This window comes from Pongo abelii, chromosome 3 (genome assembly GCF_028885655.2).
Source record: "Pongo abelii isolate AG06213 chromosome 3, NHGRI_mPonAbe1-v2.0_pri, whole genome shotgun sequence".
In the NCBI taxonomy this organism is placed as follows: domain Eukaryota; kingdom Metazoa; phylum Chordata; class Mammalia; order Primates; family Hominidae; genus Pongo; species Pongo abelii.
Genome location: NC_071988.2, coordinates 101,872,770 through 101,885,254, shown reverse-complemented (window position 1 = coordinate 101,885,254; position 12,485 = coordinate 101,872,770). Strand labels below are relative to the sequence as shown.

The following is a 12,485-nucleotide window of genomic DNA, read 5'->3' as shown; positions in this document are numbered from 1 at the left end:
CCTTTTCTGGGCAAGTGACTGCTCCTCAGAGTTTCTTATAATCTTATACAAATTACCTCCAATGCATCATTTATAAATTCTAGTATCAGTTTCTGGAAAGCATAGCAGGAACCTAAAGGTACTTTTTAAGTGACTTGCTCATGAAAATCATCTAGATGTTTATGATTCTCTCTCTAATAATGTGCAATTATTTTTCCACACCTAATTTAACCATAATTTTAGCCAAAACTTTCCAAAACATTAACTAACTTTTCTTAAAAACATTTTTTCTTTTTTTGGAGACAGAGTCTCAGTTTGTCACCCAGGTTGGAGTGCAGTTGCATGATCTCAGCTTACTGCAACCTCCACCTCCTGGGTTCAAGTGATTCTCTTGCCTCAGCCTCCCAGGTAGCTGAAACTGCAGTTGTGTGCTGCCACGCCCAGCTAGTTTTTAGTAGAGATGGGGTTTCACCATGTTGGGGTTTCACTCCTTACCTCAGGTGATCCACCCACCTTGGGCTCCGAAAGTGCTGGGATTACAGGCATGAGCCACTGTGTCCAGCCTAGAAACATTTCTTTTTGCTCTCACATTTCATCAGCTTTTATAACATCTGATTCAATTACATGAACAATTAAATATTACATTTAACAGTAAATAAAAAGAACAACTAGCATAAACATGTGTGAAAACAAATGTGAATGGCTCTTGATTAGCATACACCACAACTAAAAATGGCAGAGTGCATAGACAGCAAGCAGTATCCCACTAAGTGTGAGCATTTATTCAAGTGTGGGCATCAGTCAGTGGGTTTCAGAGAAAATGGGTCATTTCGTTGTCTAGTGAGTCACTAGGCACAGATTCAGAGACTTTCTATTATACTAATTATTTAGCAATATTTGGACTCCACATCTTAAATAAAAAATGCAGAGAAAACAAATGCCTATGAAATCTATTTAGGATATCACCTTACTACTTGCCATTAAAACATTACTTGATATTGTTCAAATGACTACGATGACAAGAGCATGCACCAAACAGATATGTCTGAGACTTGACTGATGTTTGATTCAGCTCCATGAAGTATGCTGAAATCTTCCATTAATTAATTTAATAAATATTTATTTAATAAATATTTATTAATTAATTAAATATTTAATAAATATTTATTTAATAAATATTTATACATCCCAAAACATGTAACCAACAGTGCTAGGTTCTGTGAGTATAATGATAAAAAGATTCATTCCTTTTTAGAACTTATGTTTTGGAGTGGCAGTCTCCAAACTATTTGTTAACATATTGCTACCAGTAAAAATACTTGAGGATTATCTATATCTAAATCTTATCTGTATCTATCTACATCTATATGCACATCTATGTCTATTTATCTATTTAAAACACACACACACACACACACACACACACACACACACACACACACACACTCGAAGAATTGGAAAACCTAGTCCAAACCTAGTTTCAAACATATTTTTCTAACTTATATATTTTAAAACTATACTGCCAGATTGCAGAATACGTTCTAAAACTGAATTAATTATTAACCCATTTGGCATTTATATCACTTCATTAGCACAACTAAATATGGTTTATCTTTTGGGAGGAGAAGTAAAAAGAGTACAGAGAAAGAGAAGCAACAGGAGAAGGGAGATAAGGGAAGGTAGAAAGAACAAACTATCAAGATTTCTTATGTTTTCTGGCATCTAGGGTTGAGAGAAGACAATGGATTCTATCAATAAGAATCATTGTGCACTTTTTAGGAATGAATGTGACACACGACCTTGTTTTCTGATAAAATTTTAAAAATGTTTGGATTGCTTTTATTCTAAACTTTTAAAGAAACTTAAAAATTAAACTGTCTTATACAAGAGAATTAATACAGAATTTATAAACATGAAACAGAATAAAGCTTCTATTGGAATTAATTGTAGTACTCTTGTTCTGCACAGTAGATCCATTGTAATTAGCTGATTCGAAATTAGGGTAATATGTCTCTAGCAATCATCAATTTAAATTGGATACAGGAGGCCAGCACTGGTGGATACTGTTCAGTGACAGTAAAGCAATAGCAAAAGAATTTCCAGGCTGACTAAATATCACATCTGGGTAAAGCATGCCTGCTCCTTTCTTTTTCTTTTATTTAACAAATATTGCATGGGACGAAGGAATATCAAGGCTAAACTCTCTAATACAGATGTAGAACACATGCATTTGCACCAGCTCAAAGCAAGATGACAGACACTGGAGGCACTGCTGTGGCTTGGTAGTTAAAATTGTTCATTTCCATTAACTTGTGGTTCAAAGATACTACCACATTTAGGGAAGGATACTGCCTTTTTGGTGACTGCTGTGTTAAAAGCTAAGTCTTAAAAACTAACAGTGGAAAGAACCACATATTTCAAGATTATGCTAAATGTCAAATTTTTCAAACTGAGAGAAATTCAGTCACAGCAAAACACAAGTTCTAAACAAAAATTATTTGCAGATACTTCTACCAAGCACTTTTCCCAATTTTACCTGATATTGTTGTGAGAAGAGGTGCAATAAGCCCTTGACCTTATAAGTCATAAAGACCTTGGAAAATATGCTATGTAAGAGAAAGAACAACACATGATAGGGGCCAAACATCTCTTCCCAACCTCAAAAATACTCCAAGAGACAGGAAGCTATTTAAACTACCTGAAGTTCTATCAGTTCTTCCTTTTTTCCTAGTTATTTTGCATTATAAGTTAGATGGCATGTAACATAAACATCTTAAATTCTAAATACAGCTAACTTTTCTTGAGCACTGAATGTGCTAGTCACTGTCCTAGGGTAAATATGTGTGTGTTTATGTGTATTTGCATGTGTGTGTGTGGATAACTTGACATAGACACAAACAGATACACATATATATGTGTGTATTTATGTATCAAATCTGTGAATATAGATATTTTATTGTAGAGTATTAACAGATACTTTTTTATCCTCCCAACATCCTCAAGAGGTAGATTAGGTTAATATTTTCCATTTAAAAAAGAAAAAACTAAGGCTAAAAGAAGGTAGGTAGAGCTTGGTGCTGTATACCTCTAAAATCTATGATTCTCAACTGCAACTCTATGCTCCATGCAAGTTTTGACTTAAATACAGATATACACACAGAATCAAGATAATCTGTCAAATGACCTGCTGGTATGTCACCTGACTTTTATTCCTGTTTATTATATATAGAGTTTATTATACCATTCCAGTGCCTAAAGTCACCAAAAATGGCTTCTAATTAATATCAATTCCTCCAGCCTTCACTGTATCCCAATATCAGACCCTGATAAAAAGGAAAAAATAAAAAAGAGGATCCCAAATATTTAACAATAACATTCTTTGATGCTTCACAGTATTTGGTTTGTCTAGATAATAGAAAACATGACTAGGAAGTAGGAGGAAGTTGGCAAGTATATATACAAATAAATAACCAATTTTTTCATCTTAAATGTAAAGGTCAAAATATCCACTCACCTTTACACTAATTCCTTAACAGATCTCAATGTTTGTGTATTTCTCTTATGCTTATAATATCAATGCTAAAAATGACAAATTTTAAGAAATATTGATAAACTTTTGAATGTTTATGAAAGTTCATCCATTTACTTATTGAACAAATATTTATTAAGTATCAATATACTTGGCTTTAAATACTAGACATACAATGCTGAAAAAACAGTTGAAAATTCTGCTAGAATGCAGAGATGTTAATCAAATCATACAAACAAGTGTCAACTTTTATTATGACAGTAATTAAGAAGGAGAGGTATATGGTGCAGTGGGAACTGAAACAATGAAAATTTGCTTAGCCTAAAAAATCCAGGTAAGCTCTTCTGAGAAAGTAATGCTTGAACTGGTATCTTAAGGTTGAATAGGAGGTAACCAGGTAAAAAATATGGGAATGAAACATCCCCCCTACCCCCCTACCCCCGCAATAGAAACTGTATGTGGTAAAGCTCAGGGATAAGAGAGAGCTTTGCCAAAACATGAACTAAATGAAGGTCAATGTAGCTAGAACACTGTAGCTAGAGAGCAAGGACTGTAGAGATATAGCCTAGAGCCTCATATTGGACATATTATCCTAAGAGCATTGAGAAATCATTCACAAATTCAAAGCAGCGTCAAAACTTATTTAACTACACTCCAAAGAATGTGAGCGGAATGGATGGGTATAGAATAAATGATTGGTAGACTAGTTGGGAGGATATGGGAGTGGCATAGAAATGGAAGTAAAATCAACAGGACCTGATGGTAAACTGAGCATAGGGGATGAGAAAGAGGGAATTACTAAGAGTAGATTTTGGATGTCCACACCTGGATGAATGATAGTACTATTCATTAAGTGGGTAAACATTGGAAAATACTGGTGGGAAAGACCAGGAGTTTAGCCTGAGAAACTTTGGGTTTGAAATGTTTGATCTAGCAAAGAGGACCCGTAAAGTAAGGTACTCTGAAACTCAGGGAGGAAGTCTGGACTGAAAAATAAGGATTGGGTAAGATTTCTGAGGGGCGCTGTTGCATCATAGAAGCTAGGTTAATAAAATCTTACCAGAAGGCAGGTATGATTAATGCTGCTGAAAGATAAGTAAGAGTAGAGGTGAAAAATAACTTGCATCTAATATTCTTTTTTCTTCTCATATTTTTGCTATGAATTGGGCATTTTTAAAAATTAATTCATTTCACATTGAAGCCTAAGGAATATTGCCTTGTAAGGGCAGGCAGTGGGCTTGGTGTCACACATGGGACCATTCCAGAGGCAGCAGCTTCCCTGGAATAAAATTCTTCTAAAGGGTACACAAAAATCTACTCAAGGAACAGGAGTTGGAATTCTCTAAACCTTCTGCTCATCTGAATCAGACTTCATAGAATACTTAGACAAATACTTATATTGTCTCCACCCAAATTACTAATTGATCTGTAATGCCACAGGGACACAGAAGGAGGCAAATAGGAGAGTAGTATAAAAAGTCCAAGATGTGCAAAGTGTCAACAAAGATTATTTTAATGGAAAGAATGACTGAATGAAATTGTTAGGTCTAGGTTCTAATATTGGGTGTGTTACCCAAATATATATTGAGTGTTTCACAGAGTCTCTAGATGTTTTTGATTTTTAGTCTTGAATTTAAAAAAGCGCACTCATTAACCTGAGTGAAAATGAAACAATAAAACAATGAAAAGATCTATAAAAATAAACCAGCTAATCCCTCCATAACCCTTCTGTACTCCACCCCTTCCAATAATCGATGCTAATAGCTTGTATCCTTTTATATTGTTTTTCATAGTAATAACACGACATACAAAAACACACACAAAGCACATGTTTTGTTTGTTTTTAAAAAACCGTGGATCACAATAAGCACATTACTCTGTAAATGGCTTTTCTGATTTTACAAAAGCATATTGAATATCCCTCAAGTATAACATATATAGATCAAACTTAAATGTCTTTTCTAATAACTACACAGTATTCCCCAGGGTGGAAACACTATGATGCATTCAACTACTTTGCTATTGATAGACATTAGAGGTATTGAAACTTGCATCTTAGAATTCACATAATGTAGAAATCAATATCTCATATAAATACTAAAGCATCCTGTACTGCCTCATGTTGTAAATATCTGTGAAAAGAGCATATTACATTATAATATGGATTTATTCTAAAGATTTTTCCCTTTTAAGCTCATTATAAAATAACATATTTCTGATTATTGATGGAAGTTATACAAAAAACTCATTCTCAGCTAATATCCTTGATTCTTACTTCCCTGGAGTGAAGGGGTACCTAAGCAGTAAAAACAGACTCCATATGTTCCCATGATCAAATCTACCAATCCCTGCATCTGGGCCCATAAATACTGTTTCCCCTTATCATACAGGATGAATCACCCATCTTCGTATCCAAGGCCAAGCTCTCCAACTAGTGTGCTAGATACCATTGCCCCTCACCTACTCAAAGATATTACTCTAGAAATTCTCCCGTCTACTTCATCATCATTCTTTCTTCTCTAGTTGATTTTCCATCAATATACAACTATCCTGCAATTTAATCCACTTCAAAACAAAATCCCATTTCCTCTTGATCCACTGGCCCATTTATCCACAATCCTTTATAGCAAACTCCTCTAATAAGTAGCACAGTTGTCCATATTCATTCCTTCTTCTCTTTTGGCAGTTCTTCTCTTCTTCTCTTATTTCTTGATCCCACTCCAATCAGATTTCTGTCATTATCACCACCCCTCTCTCAAAAGAGTTCTTTAGAAAGTAACCAAGGACTTCCATCTAGCCAAATGTAATGACCCTTTGCTTGTCTTCCTTTTAATCTGCCAGCAGGATTTGGCCTAGTCAATCACTCCTTTCTTAACATTTCTTTTACTTCTCTCATGTATCTATTTATTTATTTAGAGACAGGGTCTTGTTATGTTGCCCAAGCTGGCACGAACTCCTGGGCTCAACGATCCTCCTTTCTCGGCCTCCCAAAGTGCTGGGATTACAGGTGCAAGTCACCACACCTGGCCCTACATCTCTTTTAATTTAACGTCTCTCAGGATTTTCCTCCTATTTCACTGGCTACTTCTCAGTGTCCTTTACTGTCCCCACCCTACTCTCAACTAAAATGTAAACTTTATGAAGAGAAGATTTCTGTTTGTTTGTTTTTGTCTGTTTTGTGAACTGCTGAATACCCCAGCACTTAGAGTAGGGTCTGGCGTATAGAAGACCATAAACAAATCTACAGTATGCTGAAAAAAACTTTTTACTATTTTTTTTTTTCTTTTTGAGACGGAATCTGGCTCTGTCACCAGGCTGGAGTGCAGTGGTATGATCTCGGTTCACTGCAACCTTTGCCTCCCGGGTTTAAGTGATTCTCCTGCCTCAGCCACTTGAGTAGCTGGGACTACAGGCACATGCCACCACACCCAGCTAATTTTTGTATTTTTAGTAGAGTTGGGGTTTCAACATGTTGGCCAGTATGGTCTCTATCTCTTGACTTCCTGATCCACCCGCCTCGGCCTCCCAAAGTGCTAGGATTAAGGGCGTGAGCCACCACGCCTGGCCAACTATTTAGTTTTAACTAAATTGTCAAGGCAGGTACTAGTAATTTTAGCACTGTGGTTCCCAAAAGTTCTTATTAATTTGTGAAATGCCTAAATGGAATTAATTATATTCTCTCACAAACCATTTTCCCTGACTTTCCTAGTGTAATTAATAAGACACCATTCATTTCCATAAACAACTAGGATATTCAGAAGCACACTTAAATCCAAATTTAATCAGTTGCCAATGCCTATGAGGTTTTATGTCCACCATATCCCCTCCAACCAGATGCATTTGCCTGTACCCTTCCATAGCTTTACACTGTTAACAGATTAATCTCCCTGAACTAGAAGATTGAGTGTGGTATTTTGCAATTGATAAATGTTATTAACTCCCCAAAAGCAACAGATGAAATACAAACTCCTCAGACTGGCCTTTAAGGCCAGACTAAATGCAGAAACTTTCTGCCCCATTACCTTCATATGGTGACTCCTAAATATCTGTGAAACAGAAACATTCCTTTTTCCTGAAGTAGGTACATGCATTCATGCAGCAGTGTCACTGATTTTACAGATTTATCTTTACCCAGAATGACTCATTCATTAAGTACTTATCAAATTGTACTTCATGTGATTTTACCTTAACCAGATTTTCCATATCCCATATGTTTATCTCATATGCCACTTTTTTTTTTGAAAGCATCCCTGTTTAGCTGAATGATATCTAAATGACCCCACTTTGTGGCCAAATAATGCTCACTTACATCACGTCCATGTGATGTCCTGTGTAGTCTTTCTAATTATCATTTGTACTCTTGTATGAAATATAAGCTGTATGTCAATTCCTTATTGATGATTAAATTCTGTATAGCACCTAACATAATATTTTGTGCATAATATAGGCTTAACTGTAAAAGTTGTTAACCTAAGTTGATAAATAGGGCAAAATGTAGGGCAATCTTCAGCTAAATACCATTTTGAACTCGGATTTAAAAGAAAAATAGGATTGGGCATGGTGGCTCATGCCTGTAATCCCAGCACTTTGGGAGGCTGAGGCAGGCGGATCACCAAGTCAGGAGTTCAAGACCAGCCTGGCCAACATAGTGAAACCCCGTCTCTACTAAAAATACAAAACTTAGCTGGGTGTGGTGGTGCGTGCCTTTAGTCCCAGCTACTTGGGAGGCTGAGTCAGGAGAATCACTTGAACCCAGGAGTCAGAGGTTGTAGTGAGCCGAGATCACGCCACTATACTCCAGCTTGGGTGACACAGCAAGACTCTGTCTCGAAAAAGAAAAAGAAAAATAGTTTATATAGCTAAATATGTTATGATGAATATATTAATTTTAAATAAGTGACTTTTAAAATATAGATATATAATATTGTATTTGCATATACATATTCAGTTAAAATATACTTTGATGATCCAACAAAATAAGTATTGCAATATGCTACCCCATAAGATAAAGTTATTCAAATTCATGTAATTCATCTAATGTCATATTTAACAGATACTAAAACTTTATATCTATAGTGATACAATTACCCAATTTTAATTAATTCATATAGCATATTTGTTTGCATATTACTTTAACACATACACTGAAATGTAAAATATTTTCATCTGGATTTTTGTAGAGCAAAGTAATTGATAATGTGCTCCAACGATAAACTGCAAAAGTCATCACTTTCTATACCCAGGGGAACACTAATTAATCTTGAATAACCCTCTGAGACACAGAATATAAGCAATGTGCACATGGGAGGGAAATAATAATTCACCAGAAAATAAACACAGAGAAAAAACAGACTACATGTAAGCAAATACAATGAATATGATAGGTAATACCTAGTGTCACTTCTGGAGTTCACTTTGGGGGAATTATGAAATTCCCAGGCCTAATTCTGAAACAAAATTATATGCATTTCTCAGCATTATATGGAGAAAACCTATGAAGAGGAATTTGGGGCTGGTACTAACTAATCACTGTCAAGGAGAATACTCTGGTTATGGCACTATTTTCATAGGCTAAGCAGCATTAATCTCAGAGCTTGAGATTGGATTACTTTGCCTGAGGGATATATACCTAAACAAAACAGGCGGCTTATTAAGAGGAAAGAGGGGTAAGCCTGGTTGGGCAGGCAAGCAATGCTATCTGCTAAAACAACCTGGTCTCAGTCTACTATTCCAGGTTTCACCTCTTGCCAGCTCTGATACACCCACATACATGCCTCTAGTATTCTAGCCAGGCCTAACGACTTACCATTTCCCCAGCATGTTGTAAATCAGAACCAGCTTCATAGTCATAACTCCTGGGCAGTCACACAGCAACATGAACTCAGAAGAGCCCCACACTTAGTTTATTTATTTTTTATTGTGGTAAAATACATATAACATACAGTTTACCATTTGAACCATTTTTAAGAGTAAAATTCAGTGGCATTAAGTGAATTCACATTGCAACTATCAACACCACCCATCTCCAGAACTTTTTCACCATCATAAACTGAAACTCCATGCCCATTAAAACATAATTCCCCGGCTGGGCACGGTGGCTCACGCCTGTAATCCCAACCCTTTGGGAGGCTGAGGCGGGTGGATCATCTGAGGTCAAGACTTTGAAACCAGCCTGGCCAACATGGTTAAACCCCGTCTCTACTAAAAATACAAAATTACCCGGGTGTGGTGGCGCATGCCTGTAATCCCAGCTACTCAGGAGGCTGAAGCAGGAAAATTCCTTGAACTCAGGAGGCAGAGGTTGCAGTGAGCAGAGATGGTGCCATTGCACTCCAGCCTGGGCAACAAGAGCAAAACTCCATCTCAAAAAATAAATAAATAAATAAATAAATACATACATACATACATACATACATACATACATACATACATAACTCCACATTCTTCTCTCCCCTAGTCCTCGGTAACCACCTTTCCACTTTCTGTCTCCATGAATTTAACTACTCTAGGTACCTTATATAAGTGGAATCACACAACACTTGTCCTTTTTTCTCAAATATGGTTTAATGATTTTCTGTCACTGTCTTAAAACTGTCAATAATTTTAGAGCAAGGGCCTTTCCATTTTCATTTTGCATGGGATTCCTCACAAATTAAACAGCTAGTCCTGCTGTGAATTTTTATAACCCCTTACCTATATCTTCTCCACACCAAAAAACATCTCCATGTTCTTCTGGCCTCACCTAAATTTCATTTCCTCTGTGAGGTGAAGAGCAGACACTGCAGTCCCCTAAGCTCCTTAGAGTATTTGTATTTTACTCATTAAGGGCCCACTTCTCATTGCATTGTGACTCTTTGTTTTTACATACGTCTTTCTTGCTGGGGGAATTATTTGTGTCTTACTTATGCCTGGTGCAGCACCTGGGTTATGGAATAAATTCAAAATCCATGTGTTGCAGCCCTAACTCCTGATGTATGGTATTTGGAGATGAGGCCTTTGGGAGGTAATTAGGTTTAGGTGAGGTCATGAGAGCAGGGCCCTCATAATAGGAGTAGTGGCCTTATAAGAAGAGACACCAAAGAGCTTGATCTTGCTCTCTCTTTCTGCTCCATTAGGGCACAGGAAGAAGGTGGCAGTCTGAAAGCTAGGACGAGAACTCTCAGTAGAAATCTACCACACTCGCTCATCTCAAACGTTCAGCCTCTGGAAATGTGAGAAAATAAATTTCTGTGGTTTAAGCTGCCCATCCATGGTATTTTGTTATAGCAGCATGAGCAGACAACCTAATACATATTGAGTGCCCTAAAATATTCGCTGAATGTAAGAGTGGCTGTATGCACCCATGATGGATCACACTTGGCATTGTTGTTGGACTTCGAATTTAACAGGAACTAAAAGAGAATAATAGAACTTACCATCAGAAAATATGATCATTGTGATAATCTGGAAACTCTAGTCAGGGACACAATCCAGGCAGTTAAACTGTGACCTGTAGCTGCGTCCTTATATTCTCAGGGAAGCATGACTCAAGTGTTGGACTCTGTGTTTTAAGTCATTGAATAGGCCTGCTCTAGTGTTTCTGATTTGGGAGATCTCTAGTTCCTTTTCTTTGAAATAAGGCTACGTTACTTCTGTGTATTTTTCATGTCAACCTTGCATTCTCATCAAGGGAGACCTATCACTTAGACCCAAGAAACATGGCTAAATAGGCTTCATAGCTTACATGATCACAAATTCATATATCGATAAAGTGCATCATAATCCTCAAATGTTGAAGAAAATGTTCTCAAATTGGAGCCCATTGGCATAAATTAGCTCCCTTCCACACCCCATTACTAAAACTGAATAAAAGTTCTCCAAGTAGGGGGATCAGATGGCACTGTGCAAAGGGCCTGCAGCAGGAAGTTGAAGTTATTTGTTTCTGGTCTACCAGCCATGTTCCTACTCTCTGTGTGACTCTGGCAATGAGGCTTTCTGAGCCTCAGTTTCTCATCTGTCAATAAAAAAGGATTTGATGAGCTGGATCTCCCTGAACTCTGAACACTTGAAGATTTCCTGTAGCCACCAAATTTTCTCTCACATAAAATGCTAATTACACGTAGAAAGTTAATAAAAATATTTTCTTTATTGCTAGAAATCAACCAGGATATTTTAAATTAAATATTTTAGGATAGTCAACTTTGTGTGACAAAAGAAATACAGAGATTGTACTGACTTTAAATGAGGCTTCTCTAGTGAAGAGTTGGAAGCAAGGCAACGTGACCTCAAGTTGAACTACTGTTTGCACGTTAGTTTTTGAAGGACATGATAGAGGTTATATGCTTTTGTTAATTACTCTTTTTATTATTCTTTTAAGTCATCTAATAGGTTTGTTTTAGTGTTTCTGTTAGGTCCTTTTCTATGGAATGAGACTACCTTACATGTTTGCATCTTTCATGTCAACCTTGTATTCTCATTTGGGTAGCTATGACAAGTAAACGAGTTTGGCTGGTGGAGAGCCTTACATAAAATGAAATGCTATAGTGCTGGGAATTCCTCTTTAATTTTAACTTTAAACTCGATCTTTGGGTTGCATGACTGACCACCTTGTTATTACCTGTACAGAAAAAGGTTCCACTGATAGTGACTGTCTTAGGTCCACAGACCAAAGACAAATGCTGCCATTGTGCAGCCTGGTATAATCTGTCAAGGAAATGCACAGGCATTGACAACCATTTCTTTCCAAAGTAAGGGCATTTCACAGGAAAAAAAATTGCATGTCTATCACTTCTCCTTTTACTGTACTTTATATTATATCTATTATACCTTGCTGACAATGGCATATTTTTCTCATTTTCCCTCTATTTTGTTGGCATACAATTTAGGGGATATTAACCATACCTCTTTTATAGACCTTCTAAACCAACACTTTATCTTTATTAAACATTATATAGTGGAACTTAGGTCCTTGATCTTTACAAAAAATGAACAAAAGTAA

General features: G+C 36.5%; 1 protein-coding gene and 1 long non-coding RNA gene across 2 annotated transcripts in view; both read right to left on the bottom strand.

Annotated features, from left to right (window-relative positions):
• CFAP299 (cilia and flagella associated protein 299) overlaps positions 1–12,485 on the bottom strand; it is a 657,858-nt gene that overhangs the window by 326,013 nt on the left and 319,360 nt on the right. The window lies entirely within an intron of this gene.
• Positions 5,327–11,637, bottom strand: LOC134761290 (uncharacterized). The gene is made up of 2 exons (XR_010139737.1): positions 9,728–11,637; positions 5,327–8,330 (listed from the first exon to the last, which is right to left on the bottom strand). It is a non-coding gene; the product is annotated as an uncharacterized LOC134761290 (long non-coding RNA).